Source organism: Mus caroli, unplaced genomic scaffold (genome assembly GCF_978045245.1).
Source record: "Mus caroli unplaced genomic scaffold, Mus_caroli_1 scaffold_22, whole genome shotgun sequence".
Taxonomy (NCBI): Eukaryota; Metazoa; Chordata; class Mammalia; order Rodentia; family Muridae; genus Mus; species Mus caroli.
This window is the reverse complement of record NW_028227277.1, coordinates 9,670,093-9,680,606: the sequence shown is the minus strand read 5'-3', so window position 1 is coordinate 9,680,606 and position 10,514 is coordinate 9,670,093.

Below are 10,514 nucleotides of genomic sequence, written 5' to 3'. Positions count from 1 at the left end.
AGATCTTCATAGCAACCAGGTGTAGCGTAATGGATAAATTCTAGGTTCAGTGAGATTCTGTCTCCGAAAGAGTAGCGTGCAACCAAAGAAGACACCCAATATTAACCCTTTGTCTCCATATGTATGCAGGTGCATTTTTTTTAAAGATAAACTTAACAATTTGGAGGTCAATTTACTTAATAAAGATGATTTGAGTGGAAATGTGAGGTACAAAACTGATCACAGTGAATAAAGGACAAAATAGGTATGTAGTAGCCCAAGGAGAAAAGGTGTAAAGGGCTTGTCTTAATATTTTTTTTAAATGAAAATTACCATGGTTGTGTGCCAACATAAAGAATACAAAGAGAACTTTATGTTACTACTTCCCTGTGTTACTTGAGATTGGAACCTAGAGAAAACCAATCAGCAACTAAAATTTGTCCTCAGACATATTTTTATACTTTATTTTGAGGCAGTGTATCTTTATTGATCATGAGTATTCATGACCTTGTGATCATTCTAAATCAAACTTTATAAAACTTAGTTCTATTGGCATTACATTGCCGGCCAGCTAGAGTCATAAATGTAAAATCAAAGTTACAATTGCTGTAACTTTTGACAATAGTTGAGACAAAGGAAAACCTTGGACTTAGTAAAAAACAAGTATATGTCATCCTTAAGAATGGAAGAGAAGGTAGAAGACATGGCACATACACATGTGTGTGTGTGGGGGGGAGGTAGATACGGAAATGATGTAGTGAACTACCTCCTAGGATTGCTTATGCTATTTAGCAAGATGATGACATTATATGGTAAAAGCATTAACGCTAGCTAGAATTAAGCTTTCCAGACTAGTATATTTCCAAGTCCATGTTTGCATGGTGCATGCCTATAAATATAAGTATTTGGGAGGCTAAGGTCATTCTGTGCATTATGGAAAATTCTTTTTCATTAAAAAAAAAGTTTTCTTACCCCACAATTGGTAGCATAATTTTATTTCATGTTATTTTAAAAATATAAGTATATTTAGACATAATCGTTGTCAAAAATTTAAGGCAGTTGGAAGATTATTCCTTTTATGTTTCATATGGAATTATTTTTGCTCATGTATATATTTTATTATTGGAGATACATAACTGCTTGATTGTTAGCTTAGCATTCATGCTGCATGGCAGTAACACCAAAAATAAACAGAATTGTTATAGTAATGTTTTCCTTTTACCTTTGTAGAACAATTATCAAAAAGAACAACAAGCATTGAAAGTAACCCTAATCCTAATCCTAACCCTAACACTAACCCTAATCCCAACCCTACCTAACCCTTACCCTATAAATCATTTTCACAGAATCTTTCATATTTGTATTCTTGGGAGTTTATTTAATGAAGTTCTTTTCTGTTTTAGGGTTTGATGAACTTGGGGACCAACAACTAAGATATGCTTTTTGATACAGATGGTGAACGGAGAAAAAATGTCTGTGTTTAAAAGAGACATCATGGAGAATACTCTGAAGTACTTTTCTAATTTCCAATCTTCAGACTAATGAAGCATGCACATTTTTCACTTGCTTGTACATTTGTAACCAAATAAAAAAAAATGCTAACTTTTTTGTCTCCTATAAAACAGAGTTTGAAAGGTTCTTTAATCCTTGTTATTCTGATGCTTCTCTGAAGGAAGTTAAATCTCAATGATGTGATTACAAAGTTAACTAGGAGGTATACCTTTAGAGTCAAAATACAACTCCTTTATTTTTTAACATCTCTAATCATTTTCTTGTTTAATTATAAGAGCATATTTATATTTACTTCCAAATAAAATCTAAAAGAATATGAGAATGGAAAATAGCCCGTTGGACCAAACTTCCCCACACTATTGTAGTGAGTTATTTATAATTTATTCTTTAATCTTTCTTCTAAGTCCAGACTTTATCGCCCCCTAGTCCACCCTCTGACTGTTACAAATCCCATACCCCCTTCCCATATGCCCCCATACCCCCATTCCCCCAAGCCCCCACTTCCCATCTCCAAAGGTATGTCCCCACCATCCTGCCTCTACCCCACCAGACCTCCCTGCTCCCTGGGGCCTCAAGACCCTTGAGGATTGGATGTACCTTATCTGACTGACCCAGCAGTCCTATGCTGTATATTTATTGTGGGCTTCATATCACCTGGTATATGATGCCTAGGTGCTGGCTCAGTGTCTGAATGATCCTGGGAAATCTGAGACTGTTGGTCCTACTACTGGGTAGCCCTCTTCCTCAGATTCTTCCAGCTTTTTTCCCCAATTCATCCACAGCTTCTGTCCATTGGTTGCATATAAATTTCAGCATCTGACTCTTTCGCCTGTTGGTTTGGTCTTTCAGAGGGCAGTCATGATAAGCTCATTTTTTGTGAGCATATGATAGCATAAGTAATAGTGTCAGGCCTTGATGCCTCTCCTTGAGCTGGATTTCAATTTGGTCCATTCACTAGATCTCCTTTTCTTTAGGCTTTTCTCCATTTTTTTCCCTACAGTTCTTTCAGACAGAAACAATTCTGTGTTAGAGCTTTTAACTTTGGGATGATAATCCCATCTTTCAACTTGATGTCCTGTACCTCCACTGGAGGAGGACTCTACAAGTTCCCTCTCCCCCTTGTAGGGCATTTCCTCTTAGGTCCCTCCTCCAGGTCCTTAGGGTCTCTCACCTCCCAGGTCTCTGATATATTCTAGAGGGTTTTTTCACCTCCTATCTGACAAAGTTGCCTGTTTACATTCTTTTTGCTTGTCCTCAGTGCTTCAGTCCTGTTCAACACCCCAGTACCTGATCATGTTCCTTTCTTCACCTTCTTGTCCCCTTTCCCAACCAGGTTCCTCCCTCCCCATCACTGTCGTGTTTTTTTTTTAAACTTCTTAACATTTCTTATTGTTTTTATTCATACAGATAATTGAAATTTGTTTTTGATTCATTATCTTATTAGTTTCCAAAGGTACAAGATACAAATATAGAAGGTAAATTGGATTGATTTATTTCATTTTTGAGATAGGCACTTAGTATGTTGTGTATTGTCCAGGGAGGTCTAGAATATTTAGGGTCAAGGTGATCTCAGCATTGCATGTAGGTGTTATTACAGGTATGTAACAACATACCTGGCTTATATTGTTCTTAAGAAATTAGTCTCACCAAAAAAAAAACAAAAAAACAAAAAAAACAAAACAAAACAACAACAACAAAAACAACAACAAAAAAAACTTATAAAAACTATAAAATTAACACCACCAGCTCTGAGAGATGAAAATATTTTCTGATTACTTACAAAATTCATTGAAAGAAATTATATTTCTTTCTTGAAACAAACTAAACTACTTACTGTGGGACAGAATAAAAGAACTGATTAGCCCCCTCTCTCTGTTCCAGGCCCAGCCTCTCTATGCCCATTTTTCTTGTTTCTGTAGCTCTCTGGCTCTCTCTTTGTTTCCAGCTTCCCCTCTATCTATTCTCTGCTAAACTTTTTTCTGACCTAATGATTTTGCTTTTGTCTGTATGCCTTTGTACCTCTCCAAGTTCCTCACTTCTCTACCATCTCCCAATATATCCCTTCATAGTAGGTCTGTTGCATGGTGTAATTTCTCAAGGGCAACACTTGCATAAGCCCACCAAAGGTATTCCTTTGCCATGTTATAGTTCATAACACTAACACATTAAATGCAACTGACAAAATCTATAAATTTTTGTTTGAGACATGGATTTTTGTATTCTAATAAAAGCATCAAAACATCATTTCATTTGGTTTGGCCTTCAGATAAATTACACCTAAACTTACCTAATCATTAAGGATACTTCACATGGGTCTTCAAACATAAATGATCAAGGATGTCTTCTATTTCGATGTTCAGCAAACATATAGAAATTTGGTTTTTAAATTCATTCTTTTATTTTGGATCAGTATTTTATTTATTCAGACACATTCAAAATACATATTATCCAACATACTGTTATGATAATTGAAAATATATCATAATTAAAACTCACAATTATGCACACACTGTGTCAGTGGCCTATTCAATGTATTTAGATTCATTCTTAAGCTGTTAATCTTCATTCCCCATAATGTCAAATATACATTTATAGATAGAAAGAATTGAAATATTTGTTTTATAAATTATTCAATGTTTAAACTTTTTACAAATCAATTATACTGTTTTTCTAAACTTTCTTAAATGAATTAATCATTCCAGATAAACTGGAAAGATAAGAGTAACTTCCTCTACTGCTGTCCATCTTATTTTGAGATAGTTGTTATCGTTGAACCTGGAGCTGAACATTTCAGCTACACAGGTATGTCAGCAAGCCATGGCATCTATCTCTCTCTACTCCTCCAGGGCTCGGTTACAGACAAGTGCTGGCATATTAGAATTTACTGTTAGTGCAAGTAAATTACCCAGTTAGCCAAATACCTAGCCCCTATCCAACTATTTTTTAATTAGCATTAACATTTTTTAAATTAAAATAACTCCCTCCTTGTGCGCTCAACTATGCACTTTTTTTTCTCCTTTCAACAATGTATGTCTATCAGTGGCCTTAGACCCTAATAAACCCACAACCATGCTCCATTGGCTAGAACATTGTTCATTTAATCAAATGACAATAAAAGCAGATGCAGAAGGAGCAGCAGCTGCCCCAGGTCCTCTCAGGAGCTCTTTTATTAATACTCTCTCAAGAATCACTAGAATTTCAAACATAAACCATGTGCAGTAGGGGACACACATGAGATTAAAAGAAAACAAAGCAAAACAAAAAAAAACATACTAATATAACATTACTGGGTTTTTATAGAAAGCAAAATTCTCACACATATTTTTCCTATAAGGATGGAGGATCCTACAACTCAGAAGCAAACAAAACTTCCAAGATTGAGGAAGCTCAGAAAGTTTTAAGGTTTGCTGAGGCCTCTCAAAAGTTAGAAAAGAAAAACACAATTACTGGGTTCAATAGATTTTTTTTTTTTTTTTTTTTACCTTCTATGGAAAGAATACATAGCCACTACTTGCTAGGAATGACCTGCTCTTGCTTTGTGGGCCCAGCTTGCTTATTCTGTTATCTACTGTATTTGTCTGAGTCAGTTAGGCCAAGGAGTTATTGGAACCCAGCTTTATTTACCACATACACTTTTCAAGTATAACAAAATTGCCTACTCCAATTACCAATATAGGAGACTCTATGTTTTGATACACAGTTTCCCCAACAGTGGAATTACAAGAAATCCAGAGCTGTCTCTTAGGACAGGGACAAATGATCCAAAAGACACTATTCTCTAACCTAGGACAACCAGTGTCATATAAAAGATATGGATCACCACTGTCAGGCAACCTTAAAATCCTTAAACCTCAAAATAAAAACTTATTTTTTTTTTAAAAAATGCTCAAGAGCACACACAAGTAAAACCCTAAAATATATCCATAAAGGCCCCCCAAAAAAACTCTCTAAAATATATTAAAAAACTAAACATACACTAAAATCCAACAATCATAAACAAAAACAAAAACTGTACAACAGTCTTGTAAGAACACTTAAAAAATAAAAAACCTAATATTATAAAAAACATAATAAAAAAGAACGCAAAAGTTTCCATACAATAAGTTTTTTACTTAGAGTCTTCCTTCCATCCTTTCTTTCTTTTTATCTTTCTTCCTACCCTTTCTTTTTTCTTTCTTTCTTTTCTGTAATTTTTTCTTTCTTTCTAACTTTCTCTCTCTCTCTCTCTCTCTCTCTCTCTCTCTCTCTCTCTCTCTCTCTCTCTCTCTCTCTCTCTCTCTCTTTCTCACTCTCTCTCTCTCTTTTAGGTTTTTTTTTTTTTTTTTTTTTTTTTTTTTAAGTTTTTTAGACAGGGGTTCTCTTTGTATCTTTGGCTGTCCTGGAACTCACACTGTAGAAGAGCCTGACCATGAATTCAGAAATCCAAGACCTCTGCCTCTAAAATGCTGGGATAAAAGGCATGGGTCACCACAGACTGGCAACACTAAAATTCTTAACTACAAAATAAATTTTATTTTATTTTTTAAATATTCAAGAACACACACACACAGACACACACATAAAATCATAAAACATTAAAACATTAAAAACATGAACTAAACCCTAATAAGAACCAAAAATCAAGAAAAAAACCTAAAATTCTTAATAAACAAAGGAAAAAAAAAACACGAAACAGATACTAAAAAACTTAAAGACAAAGATTTCCAAAACGTTGTTCTAAAACCCCAAGAAAACCAGAAAAAAAAAAAAACCCTCTATAGTTCCAAATATATATATACACATTCAAGAATCCAAGAATGACCCTGAATGTCTTCCCTCCCCGCTCCCCCCAAGCTTTTCTTTCTTTCTTTCTTTCTTTCTTTCTTTCTTTCTTTCTTTCTTTCTTTTTTCTTTCTTTCTTTCTTTCTAACTTTCTCTCTCTCTCTCTCTCTCTCTCTCTCTCTCTCTCTCTCTCTCTCTTAGATTTTTAGAGTTTTTTTGAATTTTTTACAAAATAAATTTTACTTTTTTTTGAAAAATATTCAAGAACACACTTACACAAACACACATATACACACACACAAGTAATAAAACCCTAATAAATAACAGTAAAGCCAAAAAAATAATCCAAAAACATTTTAGAGTATTAACCTCCAAAAAAACACTATACAACTCTCTTCTAAAAACACTTTAAAAACCCTAGTATTCATTAAAAAAATGAAACAAACTTTTTCATACAGTAAATTTCCTACTTACAGTATTTCATTCTTTCTTTCTTTCCTACTTTCTTTCCATCTTTCTTTCTTTCTTTAAGCCCGACCATGAACTCAGAAATCCAAGACTCTTTCTCTAAAATGTTGAGATAAAAGGCATGGATCACTCCAGACAGTAGGCAACCCTAAAATTCTCAATCCACAAAATAAGACCTTTAAATTTTTTGAAAACTATTCAGGAACACACAGATACACACACACACACACACACACAGACACAAACACAGATACATACACACACAAATAGTAAAACCATGAAATATAAATCTAAAGCAAAAAAAAAAAGTCTCCCTAAAAAGTTTTTTTAAAAACTAACCATACACAAAACCCTTTAAACGAAAACAAAACAAAACAAAACAAAACAACAACAACAAAAAAAAAAAAAAAACGGAAAAAAAAGGAAAAAAATACAAGGAAGCCCAATATATGCATAAAGTAATTTGTTTCCTCATAAAGTAATTTGTTTCCTCCTTCCTTCCTTTACTTCATTCCTTCTTTTCTTCTTTCTTTCTTTCTTTCTTTCTTTCTTTCTTTCTTTCTTTCTTTCTTTCTTTCTTTCTTTCTTTTTTCTTTCTCTCTTTCTTTCCTTCCTTCCTTCTTTCCTTCCTTTCTCTTTTTCTTCCTTCCATACTTTTTTCTCATTATTTCTTTTTTCTTTTTTCTTTCTTCCTTCCTTTCTTTCTCCCTTTGTTTCTTTCTTTCTTTCCTTCCTTCCTTCCCTCCTTCCTTTCTCTTTTTCATTCCTTCCTTACTTTGTCTCTTTCTTTGTTTTTTCTTCCTTCCATTCTTTTATTTCACTCTTTCTTTTCTGTAATTTTTTCTTTCTTTTTTTTTCTTTCTTTTTTTCTTTCTTTCTTTCTTTCTTTCTTTCTAATTTTCTTTCACTCTCTCTCTCTCTCTCTCTTAGATTTTTAGAGTTTTTTTTTTGAATTTTTTACAAAATAAATTTTACTTTTTTTGAAAAATATTCAAGAACACACACACACACAAACACACATATACACACACACAAGTAATAAAACCCTAATAAATAACAGTAAAGCCAAAAAAAATAATCCAAAAACATTTTAAAGTATTAACCTCCAAAAAAAAAAAAAAACTATACAACTCTCTTCTAAAAACTCTTTAAAAACCCTAGTATTCATTAAAAAAAAAGAAACAAACTTTTTCATACAGTAAATTTCCTACTTACAGTATTTCATTCTTTCTTTCTTTCCAACTTTCTTTCCATCTTTCTTTCTTTCTTTAAGCCCGACCATGAACTCAGAAATCAAAGACTCTCTAAAATGTTGAGATAAAAGGCATGGATCACTCCAGACAGTAGGCAACCCTAAAATTCTCAATCCACAAAATAAGACCTTTAATTTTTTTGAAAACTATTCAGGAACACACAGATACACACACACAGACACACACAGACACACACACAGAAACACACACAGACACAAACACAGATACATACACACACAAATAGTAAAACCATAAAATATAAACCTAAAGCAAAAAAAAAAAAAAAAAGTCTCCCTAAAATGTTTTTTAAAAAACTAACCATACACAAAACCCTATAAACGAAAAAAAGAAAAAAAAAAAAGGAAAAAAAAACAGGAAAAATAAAGGAAAAAATATAAGGAAGCCCAATATATGCATAAAGTAATTTGTTTCCTCCTTCCTTCCTTTACTTCATTCCTTCCTTCCTTCCTTCTTTCCTTCTTTCCTTCCTTCCTTCCTTTCTTTCTTTCTTTCTTTCTTTCTTTCTTTCTTTCTTTCTTTCTTTCTTTCTTTCTTTCTTTCTTTCTTTCTTTTTGACTTTTTTGCACAATGGATTTCTCTTTGTATTTCTGCCAATACTGAGCATGCCTCTCTAGAGCATGCTGGCCTCGAACTAAGAAATCCAACACTTATTCCTCTCAAATGCTGGGATATAAGGCATGGGCCACCACAGCCTGGCATTCCTGAAACACTTTTTTTGTTTGTTTGTTTGGTTGGTTTTTTTGTTTGTTTTGTTTTGTTTCGAGACAGGGTTTCTCTGTGTAGCATTGGCTGTCCTGGAACTCACTTTGTGGACCAGGGTGGCATCGAACTCAGAAATCCTCCTGCTTGTGCCTCCCTAGTGGTGGGATTAAAGGCATGTGCCACCACGCCCTGCAACCCTGAAACTCTTAAACTCACCAAATAAAACTTAAAAATTTAAAAGGAAAAGAAAAGATAAGAAAACTCAAAAACTCACAGAAAAAAACCTGAAAAACAAAGATAACACCGTAAAAAACACTTAATAAAACACCACAAATCCAAAAATACCCTAATATCATTAAAAAAAAAAAAAAAAAACACTAAAAGTGCACTAAAATACTGAAAACCAAAACAAAAAAACAAAACAAAACAAAACTGTCTAATAAAAACCCTACAAAAGCCTTAACAAAAACACTAAAATTATAAATAATAATAGTAATAATAATAATAATAATAATAATAAAACAAGGACACAGTATGAAATTATAAGTCTTTTTGTTTTATTTTGGTTTTTTTTTTTTTGTTTTTTGTTTGTTTGCTTTGTTTTGTTTTGTTTTGTTTTTGGAGATTGGGTTTCTCTGTGTGTCTCTGGTTGTCCTGGACTACTATCTGTAGACCATGCTGGCCTCGAAATCAAAAATCCAACTAACTCTGCTCCCAAGTGCTGAGATTTAATGCATGGAAAACCAATGCCTGGCAATCCTATAACTCTAACTATAAAACATTTCAAAACATAATAATAGTGAAATACTCGAAAAATAAATAAATAAATAAATAAATCCAAATAAAAGATAAACCTTAAAAATTTTTGATTAAAATCCCCAAAATCCTAAAACACCATAAAATTCTAAAAAAAAAAAAAAAAAAAAAAACACTAAAAATACACTAAAGTACTGAAAACCAAAAATAAAACTCTAAAACACTCCAAAACTAAAACCATAAACATACACTAAAACCCTGAAATGCAAAAAAACTCTAAAACAATTATCAAAAAGGCCTAAATACCCTTTAAAAAAACGTTAAATTCTAAAAAATAAGAATTAATAAAAAGAAAAAACAATACATAGAAAGCCTGATATGCCCAAAGAGTCATCATCTTTTCTTTCTTTCTTTCTTTCTTTCTTTCTTTCTTTCTTTCTTTCTTTCTTTCTTTCTTTCTTTCTTTCCTTCTTTCTTTCTTTCTTTCTTCCTTTCTTTCTTTTCTTCCTTTCTTTTTGTGTGTTTTTGAAGACTGGGAATCTATGTGTGTACAGTGGTAGTCCCTGAAATCACTCTGTAGACCAGGATGGCCTACAACTCAGGAATACACCTGCCTCTGCCTACCAAGTCTTAGATTTAAGGCATGGATTACCACTGCCTTGTAACACTAAAACCCTTAAACCCCCAAAATATAACCCTTTAATTTTTAAAAAATACTCAAGTACACACACACACACACAAACACACACACACACACACACACACACACACACACACACACAGTCAAATAAAACAGTAAATCATTTAAAAAATGAACTAAACCCTAATCAGAACTGAAAATCAAGAAAAAATCCTAAAATTCTTAATAAACAAAGAAAAAAAATCACTAAACATATACTAAAAACCTTAAAGCCAAAGTTCTCAAATCGTTGTTCTAAAAAACCAACAAAAGCCTTTAAAAAAAACTCTAAAAATCTAAATATATATATACATATTCAAGAATCCAAGAATGACCTGATTTTTTTGTTTTTTTAGTCTTTTTTTTTTTTTCCCAAGTCATTT